The 13,171-nt window shown below is 34.6% G+C and overlaps 1 pseudogene across 1 annotated transcript; it reads left to right on the top strand.

Annotated features, from left to right (window-relative positions):
* Positions 1–12,171: 12,171 nt before the first annotated feature.
* On the top strand, positions 12,172–12,623 carry LOC113911627 (annotated as a pseudogene). Its single transcript, XR_003516557.1, has one exon. The product of XR_003516557.1 is annotated as a 60S ribosomal protein L36a-like (transcript).
* The last annotated feature ends 548 nt before the right edge of the window (positions 12,624–13,171 follow it).

The raw sequence follows: 13,171 nt of genomic DNA, 5'->3' as shown, positions 1-13,171 counted from the left end.
TCTGGTCCTAGACTTTACTGAGAAGTTCTTGATTATTGATTCAATCTCCTTAACTAATTATTAGTCTGCTCAAATTTTCTATTTTTTATGACACAGTCTTGGTAGGTTATATGTTTCTAGGGATTTGCCTATTTCTTCTATGTTATTAAATTGTTGGTATACAGTTGTTCATAGTAATCTCTTCTGATTCTTCACATTTGTGTGGTATTGACTATAATGTCTCCTCTCTTGTTTATGATTTGGGTACTCTCTTTTTTTTCTAAAGCTGTTAGTCTTGCTAAAGGCTTGTCAATTTTATCTTTTCCAAGATCCAACTTAGTTTCCTAAATCTATTCTTTTTTTTTAATTTTTTTATTGTTATGTTAATCACCATACATTACATTAGTTCTTGATATAGTGTTCCATGATTCATTGTTTGTGCATAACACCCAGTGCTCCACGCAGAACGTGCCCTCCTTAATACCCATCACCAGGCTAACCCATCCCCCCACCCCTTCCCCTCTAGAACCCTCAGTTTGTTTTTCAGAGTCCATCGTTTCTCATGGTTTCTCTCCCCCTCTGACTTATTCCCCTTCATTCTTCCCCTCCTGCTATCTTCTTCTTTTTCTTTTTTCTTAACATATCTTGCATTATTTGTTTCAGAAGTACAGATCTGTGATTCAACAGTCTTGCACAATTCACAGCGCTCACCATAGCACATACCCTACCCCATATCTATCACCCAGCCACCCCATCCCTCCCACCCCCTACCACTCAGCAACACTCAGTTTGTTTCCTGAGAGCTTTTCCCCTAAGGTCAGGAACACGGCAGGGATGTCCACTATCACCACTGTTATTCAACATAGTATTAGAAGTCCTAGCCACAGCAATCAGACAACAAAAAGAAATCAAAGGCATCCAAATCGGCAAAGAGGAAGTCAAACTCTCACTCTTTGCAGATGATATGATACTGTATGTGGAAAATCCTAAATCTATTCTATTGTTTTCCTGTTCTCTATTTTATTTATTTCTGCTCTAACCTTTATTATTTCCTTCCTTCTGCTAACTTGGGTTTAGTTCATTCTTTTTCTAATTCTGTAAGGTGTAAGGTTAGGTCATTTATTTGAGATCTTTTTTGTTTCTTAATGTATGTACTTACTGCTAGAAACTCTCCTCTTAGAACTGCTTTTGCTATATTCTGTAAGTTTTGTTATGTTGTGTTTCCACTTTAGTTTGTCTCAAGATATTTATTTTTCCCCTTTTGATTTGATTCTTTGTTTGTTAAGGAGTGTGTTGCTTAATTTCCATGTATTTGTGAATTTTCCAGGTTTATTCCAGTTATTGATTTCTAGTTTTCCACCACTGTGGCTGGAGAAAATAGTTGATATATTTTCTAACATCTTAAATTTGTTAAGACTTACTTTGTCCTCTAACATATGATCTATCTTAGAAAATGTCCCATGTGCACTTGAGAATAATATGAATTCTTCTGCTATTGGATGCAATGTTCCATATATATCTGGGAGGTCCATTTGGTCTATAGTGTTATTTCTTATTCTCTGTCTAAATGATCTATCCATTGTTGAGAGTAGGGTATTAAAGTCTCCAACTATTATTGCTGTTTATTTCTCCTTTTAGTACTATTAGCATTTGTTTTATATATTAGGTGCTCTGATGTTGGATACATAAATACCTACAATTGTTGTATTTTCTTGATGGATTGACTCCTTTATCATTACATAATGACTTTATTTGTCCCTTTTGACTATTTTTCTCTTTAAGTCTATTTTGTCTGATGTTAGTATAGCGCCCCCCCCGATTTCTTTTGATTACCAAAAGAACTTTGTTAGTTTCCTTTGTTGGTTTCATGTCTATTTGATTCTTTGTGACCCTTGATTCCTTGCATTGGTATTTGCATATCTGAGTAAGTAGTCTTGTCCTCCAGACTCCAGCTCAGCTTTGAGTTCTGAATGGGTCAGCTGGTAGCATCCTTGGGCAGGTGGGGTTTGCTATCAGTTTCTCTATTTGGGTTAGGCCACTGCTCATGCTCTAAGATCAAGGGACATGCCACTGGCTGGAAACAGTGGGATAGAAGAGCCAGCCTGATAACTTGCTCAACTGTCACCATATGAAGGACTCTCTGGCTGCCCAGATGCTCTGGTCAGGCTTTCTAGCCAGCTGGGATGGGATGCTGTATTCAGCAGTTGGGCAGGGCTGCAAATGTGCTTGCCTGTCCAGGTGGAGCCATAGAAAGGGTTACACAGTCATTATGGTTCAGTGTGGCAGAACTGTCCACCCTGCTCTTTAGCCAAATGGGGCAGATGATGCAAGTAAAGCATACAAGTAAAGCTGTATCTTACAACAGCTGCTGTGATTTCAACTCAACTTGAGAACTCTTAACTGAGGCAAGACAATTCTAACTAGCTATATATTAAAAGTCCATAATTTGAATCTTTTATCACTTATATGAGGCAGTATAACACAGGGTTTAATGCAGAGGCAAGAATAATTGTCACTGATGCTTTTAAGTGCTTACTTCAGCAGGCAGCTAAACAAACAGGGATAGAACAATATAGGCCACAAATGTATATAACAATATTCATTACCTCTTTTTTTAAACAAAAGGTATTTTTAGAGATATTTTTGAACGTTTTGTTTTCCCAACTGTTTGTCTAATTAAAATTATACCTATAAAAATTACCTTATAATGAAATAATTTCTTAAAGAGTTTAATTCAGCCATGAAGTTAGATTGGAGACACCATTTACCTAATATCCAGAAAATTCACTATATTCCATCTTTTTTTCTATCATCATAATTTTGCATATATAAATTGAACCTTGCTTACTTTCATTCTGGTTATGTCCATATCATATGATTAGGTTGGCCATAGCATGATTAATTTAGAAATTTCAGTCACATTAATAAACCATGTATTAAAAGATATACTATTATTATTTTAATATCTATATATTACCTGTCTATCTATCCATCTATTTATCTATCTAATCAAAGTTAGCATAGTTATGCTCTCAATTGAACATCTTATCTTTGTTTTCTTTCCTTTGGAAAAACTTCTATGACATATAGTATTCTCTGAAAGATTTACAATGGGATACTAGATAGGCTGTACACTTGGAACTTTAAATAACATCCATGCACAGCACCCAGGTGGAAAGATGGACTAGGAAACAGGTATCCAAATAAAGGCTGGGGAGTGATGATGAGGTCCTCGGATAATAGATGTGAAAAAGGTAAAGAATGCCATAGCTGCCCAAGTTTGAGGAAGACATGATCTGCAAGTGGCAGGGAAGAGCTAGGAGAGTGCAGTGTCAGGTCCTGATTAAGTGCTACACAGAAATAAAAGAGTGAACAACCTCCACTCCAGGGGGATGGAAGAGGGGGGCCAAACTTAATTTCTCATGCTGCGATTTATATTTCCATTCTCCCTCTCTTTTTACAAAACAGAATTTATGTTTTGAAAAGTAATATAAAATCATTTTAATACCTAATACAGGTCAGCTGAAATCTATCACATTCACATAAGAATTATTATTATTATTATAATGCAAACGCTTAAGATGTATTTTACTTAATTCTTGCCACAAGCCTGGAGAAAGGCACAATTAATACTTTCACTGTTATGAATCAGGAAATTAAAGCTCAGAGTGGTTAAGTGATTTGTCCAAAATTAGTTACTGACCTGGCTAGGAATTGAATCTAGGCTTATTTGTATCTATCTTTGTTACTCTTAGCCAATTACTTTGATCTCAAGAATGGTAAGGATAGTAACTTTTCCTAAGGAAAAAAAGTACTAAGAAATATTGCCTTAAATTTTACACAGTAAGCTTCAGGAATCCATTAGAAATTGTACAAAAAAAAATGTGAAGTGGGGCACCCGGGTGGCTCAGTCCATTAAGCGTCTGCCTTGGGTCAGGTCATGCATGATCTCAGGGTCCTAGGACCAAGCCCCACATCTAGTGAGGCTCCCTGCTCAGCGGGGAGCCTGCTTCTCCCTCTGCCCTTCCCCCCACTTGTGATTGCTTGCTCAATCTCTCTCAAATAAAATCTTTTAAAAATGTGAATAGTCTCTTTTCTACAAAAAAGTTAGAAAATTTTATAGGAGGAATTTGACTGAAGAGATTTGAATTTTAATTCTAATTTCACCACTAATTATTTGTATCATTTAAGTCACTTAACTTCACTGGGTCTGTTTCCCCATTTATAAACTAAATATGTTTTCCTGTGATATCTCCAAAAACCTTTCTAGCTCTCAAATTATAAGATCGCTAAAAATGTTTGTTGATTAACTTATATTAAGAGTAGGAAAAAAATCCATGTAAGGTCTTTACTTATTATCTAACTTAATATTTATTTTTAAATAATTTGTATAAAATTTATCTTTAAAAAGAATGACTTTGCAGTTATGAAAATAATTAGAAACAAATCTATACGAAATTTTACTAGTCATAAAAACTGAGACATTTAACATCTAACATCTTAAAATTATTTTTCACAACACTTTTTACCTTATAGCTATTGACAAAAAGATTTCCATTTTAGCATGACAAATTTTTGCAGGTACTGCATAGGTTGAATGAATGTTAATGTAATTATTTTATAATACTGTATAGGCTTATCTTTGAAGAATTCCAGAAGGAACACCCTGAAAACCAAGAAACTGAAATGACTTACAATTCAACAGAGGTAATCTTCTGGAAAATTTGGACCCATTCATCTATATGCTTTGTTCCAGAGTTACATAAAACTTCAGCAACTAGGATGTATAGTTGAGCCTTATCCCTAATATGTGGAATTTTAGTGCAAACAAAGAGTCCCTCAAGCCTGGGAACAAACTGCATAATAGAGACTGAATTAAAATATAAAATCATAGATTCCTAATTTGAGGCCTTGTCCCTTTTTTAATTTTAACATGTTTTACAAAATGTTCTAATATTAACTTAACAAAGCTATACATAAGTAAAAAGTAGCTGCTAACAGCCTGACATGAATTATGACTGTATCATTTTCTAGCTTAGCTGTGGGGTTGGATCATTTTATTTAGGATAACTGCATAACAGAGGTAGACTGGCTACAGAAGAAAGGCTTCCCAAGTCAGGCTGAATATTTTTCAATCCGTCTTCTATGACTGCCACTGATTCTTCAGATCATATAGTAGTTCCCTTTCTGTTTTCCAAAGGTTTTGTGTTGTCAACTTTAAAAAAAGGTACTTGTAGTTTAGTCTCAGTTCCTATAGAAAAGGCCCTTTCCTTTGCCTCCCAAGTAGTATCTGCAAAGTTCCTCCGAAGATAAAGACAATCTTCACTGCTACTGACTCTAAATATAGGAAAAGACTATATGCAGAGTTTGGGAGACATTCCTAAATTCCTTTTTTCCAGCCCATCAAGAGTGTTTGGGGATGACCTGTCATCTCACTAAAGTCAGAGAGAAAACATAAATGTTGGAAGTTGTGGGTTTTGTCCTATACTCACTAGGTGATAGCGATTAGATGACATAACTTGGATGTCTGAATTTCCATCTGCAAAGAAGAATAATCCAGATATACTTTAAACACATTATAAATCCTGGATATCTGAAACCAAATGCTGAAATTGGTTCTTTTGTCCCAGTGAAACTGCTGAATGGACATTGTGCAAATACAAAAGAACTGATAGAGTAGAATAGTACTGTAGACTGAAAACTTGTCTCAGACGGCATTATGACAGCTGGAGAAGTTTAGATAAGGAAAAATGAAATGTCAGAATTCTTGTCTGAGAGGTTTACAGTATGATGGCATATGCTTCTGTTGAAGCTGTAGGCAACCCTGCCTTAATCCAATTGTTGCAACCACTGGTTGAAAAAAAAAATACACAATTTACTTCCTACTATGATATAAAAGGTTCTTACTTAAAACTGTAAGACCACAAAGAACAGTTAGAGGATTTATATTCAGTTTTTCCAGTTTAGAAAATTAGAGGAGGAAACCATCTACGTAGTACTCAAAGAAAAAGACAATTTAAGAAAATAGACGCAGGGCTATTTTAATATTGAGAGAGAGGAACACACAAAAAAACTAAATCCCTGGGCAGTGCCTGGCTGGCTCAGAAGGTAGAGCATGAAATTCTCAGGGTTGTGAGTTCAAGCTCCACGTTCAGCATAGAGCTTACTTAAAAAAAAAAAATTAAAACCCCAACAGTTCTGCCTGTGCTATGTGAAAATATCACTGCAATGCTACTTTTATTGAGGCTTTTCAAAGACAAATATGGATGAGTGCTACCACACTGCCACCTGGTGATCAGGCAGGTAGGAGGGATTTGAACCAAAATGCCTGACAAAGATGTCAGAGTTTGACAATGAGTATTTCATATGCCGAGTTTCTCTAACATATCCAAATTTGCTAGTAACACAAAAAATGAATTAATGTTAATGTAATTATTTTATAATACTGTACAGGCTTATCTTTGAAGAATTCCAGAAGAAACACCCTGAAAACCAAGAAACTAAAATGCCTCACAATTCAATAAAGTTTATCTTTTGAAAATCTGGACCCATTCATCTATCTGCTTTTTTCCAAATAGAGTTACAAAGAATGCTAAATCCTTTTTTATTTTTTGTTTGTTTGTTTTGTTTGTGTAAAGTAAATGCGCAAACTCTTCATAGAGGTTCAAGAGTTAGTGACTTATTCCTGGAAATGGAAGAGGAAAAGAATGCCATGACCTAAATTTCTTCTATTTCAAATGGTGCATTTTATGTTAGCAATCTTGACTCGCATTGTCAAACTACTCACTCAATTTAGAGTCACTCATTGATTTTATAATACTGCCTTTTCTTTTATAAATGATTTGGCCAAGAAAGAAATGGCTTCCGCAGTTTTAAGTTGAATGTCAAAAGCAACAAATGCAAAGAAACGGAGGGAAGAAAAGATGTCAGTATTACATGAAGATGAATGTTTTATGTTATCTTTTTTTAAACTGTTGAGAATTAGAACCAATTTCAATAAGCAAATATAGGTGTTGAGACAACTAAATTGTAAGACAACTCATATTTTGGACAAACCTGTATCATTTATCTAGTCACAGGTATGGAGATGAAATTTAAGATTTACATTTATTTCCCCGTTTTCTAGGCTCATACCGACTAAACTGTAAGAGAATCTATGAAGAATGTAGGATGAAGCAAACCAAAGGAGAACCAATATGGCAAAGCCAACTACAATGAGTCAGCTCTTCCTCAACAGGTCAAAAATAATTTCAGAAATTTGAGAACTACAAAATGGGTAGAGTTCCAATCAGTGTTTTTATGTATATAGCATATTTTTTTTAAGATTTTATTTATTTATTTGACAGAGAGAGAGAGAACAAGCAGGGAGAGCAGCAGAGGGAAAGGGAGAAGCACGCTCCCCACTGAGCAGGGAGACTGACGTGGGGCTCGATCCCAGGATCCCGGGATCATGACTTGAGCAAAAGGCAGCTGCCCAACCAAGCCACCCAGGCACCCCTATACATAGCATATTCTTAGTGATTGTGATAAATCATGAGAAAGTAGTTAACCACTAATACGGATTTCTAGGTGATTTAGATCATCTCTTTTCAGACCCCTATTCAAACTGTCAAATCATCCAAGCTTTCTGTTAAGAGATAAATTAATCATTTACTTCCAACCACCTTCAAGTATGCATGCTTAAAGAAACCCCACACTGCTGGTGATATAGGCATATGGAATAGTTTATCCGATCTACATACCATTTTGTAGCTTCACTATATTTATAAGAGGCTGAACATGTGCTTCTAGTTACTGCAAAGGGTGAGATCTTTCTTTTTAATTTTTTTTAAAGATTTTATTTATTTATTTGACAGAGAGAGACACAGTGAGAGAGGGAACACAAGCAGGGGGAGAGGGAAAGGGAGAAGCAGGCTTCCCGCGGAGCAGGGAGCCCGATGCGGGGCTCGATCCCAGGACACTGGGATCATGACCTGAGCCAAAGGCAGACGCTTAACGACTGAGCTACCCAGGCGCCCCGCAAAGGGTGAGATCTTATCAGTCTACCTATGGAGCCAAAGAGGCTGTATCAAATGGTGTGTGAAAAATAGTGAAAACAGTCCCTTGGTGAGGGATGGTGGTGTGAGTTGTGATGTTTCTGTGCTGTACTCATATCCTAAAAAAATATTTTCCTATCACTCAGTTTTCATCCACTCATATTTTTATTCCTCATGTTTTCATGTTAGTGCATTAACTTATTGACTCAACTCGGCTAAGAGTCAAAATTGGAAAGCTAATTTATTTGAGCAGGAATTTGTTCATTGTACTTCAGTAAGAAAAAAAGGCAACATGAAACGTCCAACAGAAGAGTATTGGATAAAATATTTAGAAATAGAATCTTTTCCTTATAATTGACAATCACACGTAAAATACTGTGGGCAGTTCTATTCATTGCTCTTTTGAAGGACAATGAGAGATGGACTATTTATTCTCTCCTGAAACTGGGGTATGCCTGTTCCCATTGTTTCTCCCCAAGGCCCATTGTCACAATACTCAACCAGGAGCAGAATTTCAGCTGAACAATTTCAGAAGCACTAAATAAGTGACAAAGAGAGAAAGGAAGTGAAGAATCCTGCTATGTTCACCTGTGCATAATAAACAGGCAGTGAAGTTCATGATCAGCAGATAGTGGGCATTAATAAATCTTCGTTTGACTGAAATTTCTAAAAGTGCAGTCTAAAAAAATGAGCTTTTCAGTTTGGAAACAGGAAAACTAAAAGAATGTGATTTATTTCTATAAAATCACAAACAGCTAGTACAGTTAGGTTTACCAAATTTCAGGATCTCCCTTAAGCATGATGTTTGTGGGCAGAGTGCTTTATAGCATACAAAGCACTTTAATATTCTTTATCTTATATTCTTTTCCCAACAATACTGAAAGATACATAGGATTCTCATTATAGATTTGAAGAAGCAGGATCTTGGGAGATCTCATAACTCAAAATCATTCGTTTTTAAACACATTGCAAGTGAGTGGAGATTTTTAAGACAAGTAAAAGAAATCATACTTTACATACCACATTTTGAATTCGTTGATGTGAAAATGTTGGGGTTCAGAGCAAATGGTCAAGAACGAATTCCTGAGGCATCTTCAGTGCAAAAAGGGTGGTTTTATTCAAGCACAGGGACAGAACCCATGGGCAGAAAGAACTGCACTGGGATTGTGAGTGACTGATTACATACTTTCAAATTGGAGGGGGGCTAGAGAGAGCATAAGTCTCTAAGGAATTTGGAAGCAAGGTTTCCAGGATCTTGAGGGGCTAGCTATTGTTGGGAAAAGGGCATTTATTACTGTCTAGTAAAGACTTAGTCATGAGACCCTTCAGATGTGTATCAGTGGGCCATATGCTTGGAGGATGATTGCTAACATTTCTTGGAGGGGGGTAGAGATAAAGGAAGTTTCCAGAGGGAGTTTACAGGATCCTGGAGATCTGGCTAATGTCAAGCTTAGGTTGTCCTATTTTGCCTTTAGCTAAGTGTTAATCTGGAGGCAGCTAAGCTCCTTGACGAAGGTCATTCTGCCTGTTTCAAGTACTTGTCAATGGGCTGTTAAGTTATAAGTTTAATTCTTTTTCTTTTGTCTTTCTCCACATCATTATTACTTTGAGAATTTATTAGGTACAAAAAGGAATTAATCCAACAAAGTTTTATAGATAATAGAGCTCTATGATATTTAGGGTTATTAAGAGTTGTTTAGTCAAAACTTCTATTTTGGGATTTAAAACATGGAGGGCAGATTCCCACATTAAAATATATGTTTCTTGATAATACTGAGAGTATATGTAACTTTTACTCTCTAAGTCATGAAAAATTTGTAATGATTAGCTTTTCAAAAAAAGGGAGTATGATTCTAATTAATAAAAGCCATAACCATAATATACTTTTTAAAAGGCATTACTCAACATTTATAATATTTTGAGGAAGTTACAAGTATAATATTGACCCTTCTATAATGAAACACTGTGCACTATTAAAAGGATATCAAATAAAGATTTAATAAATTTTATAATTAATCTTTTAGGTATTAGAGCACAAGAGGATTTATTTGTTCCATATTATGGTAGAAGGCAAATCAAGGAAAACTGCTCAAAAACACTATTATGTTTATCCAACTTTGCCTCTAAAATAAGAAAAGCAGTTTGATTTTTTATTTTGTTCTGAATACATGTACTTTAAATTATTTTAGACTATGTATACAAGACTTTGGCTAGGGAATAAACTAAGGCAAATTATCATAGGGAACAATCTATATTACTGTTCTCTTTATTCTTCAGCCTCTTTTAATTGGTGGGCTTTGTTGGTTGTATCCATCCCCCAAACAAAAAGAATGGAAAATGACTGACTCTTAAAGAATAGGCCCAAGTCTCCTGGGTCTTTTAACAGGTAAGCTTCTCTCTTGCCTTAAGTTTTGCACGTGTTACATATATAATAAAGAAGGAAAACTAAATCAGAATTAGAATCAAAATGTGTTTTGTAAACTCCTTTTATACAAATTCATTCTCTAATCTTTATTTATAAAAGAAAGAAACCAGAAGATGTGCACATATGAAAATGACATGTTGGTAACTTGTGTAAGCTTTTGTGCTATATATACTTTTTCTTTTATATACATAGAAAAACTAAAAAGAATTCCTTTCTGAGGGACACATTTTCTTTAACATTACAGAAGTAATTCAAAACCTTTAAAATATATTGTTAAATATTATGCCTGGAGATAAAATAACAGACTACAATGTTAGAACAATAGATAACTAGAATAACTACAAAAAATTAGAATGGACAACTAGATAACTAGAAAAAATTCTTTTTCCTCTATTTCTTTTCATATCTGTCACCTATACAAATATAAGATAGAATATTAACAATATTTTATGTTTTTTTTTTTTCTGGTCTAGCCAAAGGTTTGCAAGTTTGGTTTATCTTTTCAAAGAAACAATTTTTGTTTTCATTGATTCTCCCTATTGTTTTTTCTATTTTCTATTTCATTTATTTCCTCTCTAATCTTTACTATTTCCTTCCTTCTGGTACTTTAGGTTTAGATTGCTCTTCTTTTTCTAATTAAGGTATAAAGTTAGGTTATTTATTGGAGATCTTTTGTCTTTTTTAAGATATAAATTTACCACTATAAATTCTCCTCTAAACACTACCTTCACTGCATACCATAAACTTTAGTATGCTATGTTTTAATTTTTATTCCCTAAGTATTTCCAAATTTCTTTTGTGATTCCCTCTTCGACCCACTGGTTATTTAAGAGTATGCATTTTGATTTCCTTATATTTATGGATTTTTAAGTTTTCCTTCTGTTACTGATTTCTAGCTTCATTCAATATTCTACCTTTATGGTCACAGAAGATAACTTTGTATAATTTCAATCTTTTCAAATTTATTTAGACTTGTTTTGTGGCCTAATATAGTCTATCCCAGAGAAGGTTCTGTGTGCACTTGATATACTGTTCTACTCTTATTGGGTGGAGTGCTGTGCTTATGTCTGTTAGATACAGTTGGTTTCTGTTTTTTCCTCAGATGTATGAAGATATAATTGATATGGTGTAAGTTTAAGATGTACAATGTAATGATTTGATATATAAATATATTCTGAAATGATTACCATAATAAGGTAACACATCCATCATCTCACACAGTTAAACATTTTGTGTGTTTAAGAACTTTTAAAATCTACTCTCTTAGCAACTTTCAATATATATAATACAGTATTGTAGTTGGTTTATAGTGTTGTTCAAGTCCTATATTTGCTTACTGATCTTCTGTCTAGATATCCAATCCATTGCTAAAAATGGGGTATTGAAGTCTTCGATTGCTATTGTAGAACCATTTCTCTACTTAATGCTGTCAACATTTGTTATATTTCGGGGGCTCTGTTGTTTGGTGTATATATGTTTATTATTGTTTTATCTTCTTGATGAATTAACACTTTCGTCAATACTTAATGCCCATCTTTGTCTCTCTTTTTTTTTTTGCTTAAAATCTGTTTTTTCCATATTAGTATAATCATCCCAGCTCTCTTTTGGTTACTATGTGCATGAATATCTTTTTCTGCCCTTTCAGTTTTAACCTACTTGTATATTTGGATCTAACATATCCTCTGTCAAGAGAATACACTTGGCTTTCGTGCCGATAGCGCTCTTGCAAACATGGTGAACATTCCTAAAACCCGCTAGACTTTCTGCAAGAAGTGTGGCAAGCACCAGCTCCACAAAGTGACACAGTACAAGAAAGGCAAAGATTCTCTTTATGCCCAGGGAAAGCAGTGTTACGACAGGAAGCAAGAGTGGCTATGGTGGGCAGACTAAGCCGATTTTCCAGAAAAAGGCTAAAACTACAAAGAAAATTGTGCTGACGCTTGAATGTGTTGAGCCCAACTGCAGATCTAAGAAAATGCTGGCTATTAAGAGATGCAAGCGTTTTGAACTGGGAGGAGATAAGAGAAAGGGCCAAGTGATCCAGTTCTAAGCCTCATATTTTGTTATATTATGAAGACAATAAAATCTTGAGGTTATATTCACTTCATTTGGTTGCAGTTGGTCTTTTAAGAGGGAAATAAACTAGTGCCATCAATAAAATTCCCCTTGTGGGGCAGTTTATGCTTGAGAAAAAAAAAAGAGAGAGAGAGAATATACTTGGATGATATCTTTTTATCCATTCTGCCAATCTCTGCCTTTTGATTGGGGTGCTTAATTCATTTACATTTGATGTAATTGCTTATAAAGAAAGGACATACTTTTGCCATTTTTAAATTGTTTATGTTCTACATAATTTTTTATTTCCTCCATTATTACCATCTTTTGTGTTCAGCTGTGCTGTTTTTTGTTTTTTGGGGTTTTTTTTTTTTTTTTTGATAGTGCTATTGTTAGTTCATTCTAATTTTATGAACGAATTCTTTTTTGCATATTTGTAAGATATTTTTTCATTGGTTACCATGGGATTATAATGAACATCCTAAATTTATAATAATTGTATTGATACCAACTTAGCTTCAGCAGTATTCGAAAACTCTGCTCCTATATATCTCTGCTCCCTCTGCCTTAATGTTTTGTTTTCACAAATTATATTTTTATATATTATATACCCAATAACATAGATTTATAATGATTTTTATGTATGTCTTTAAATCATACAGGAAATAAAAAGCAG

The sequence above is a fragment of the Zalophus californianus genome, chromosome 12 (assembly GCF_009762305.2).
Source record: "Zalophus californianus isolate mZalCal1 chromosome 12, mZalCal1.pri.v2, whole genome shotgun sequence".
Lineage (NCBI taxonomy): Eukaryota > Metazoa > Chordata > Mammalia > Carnivora > Otariidae > Zalophus > Zalophus californianus.
Note: the sequence above shows the minus strand (reverse complement) of the source record. Positions and strands in the feature narration are given on the sequence as shown.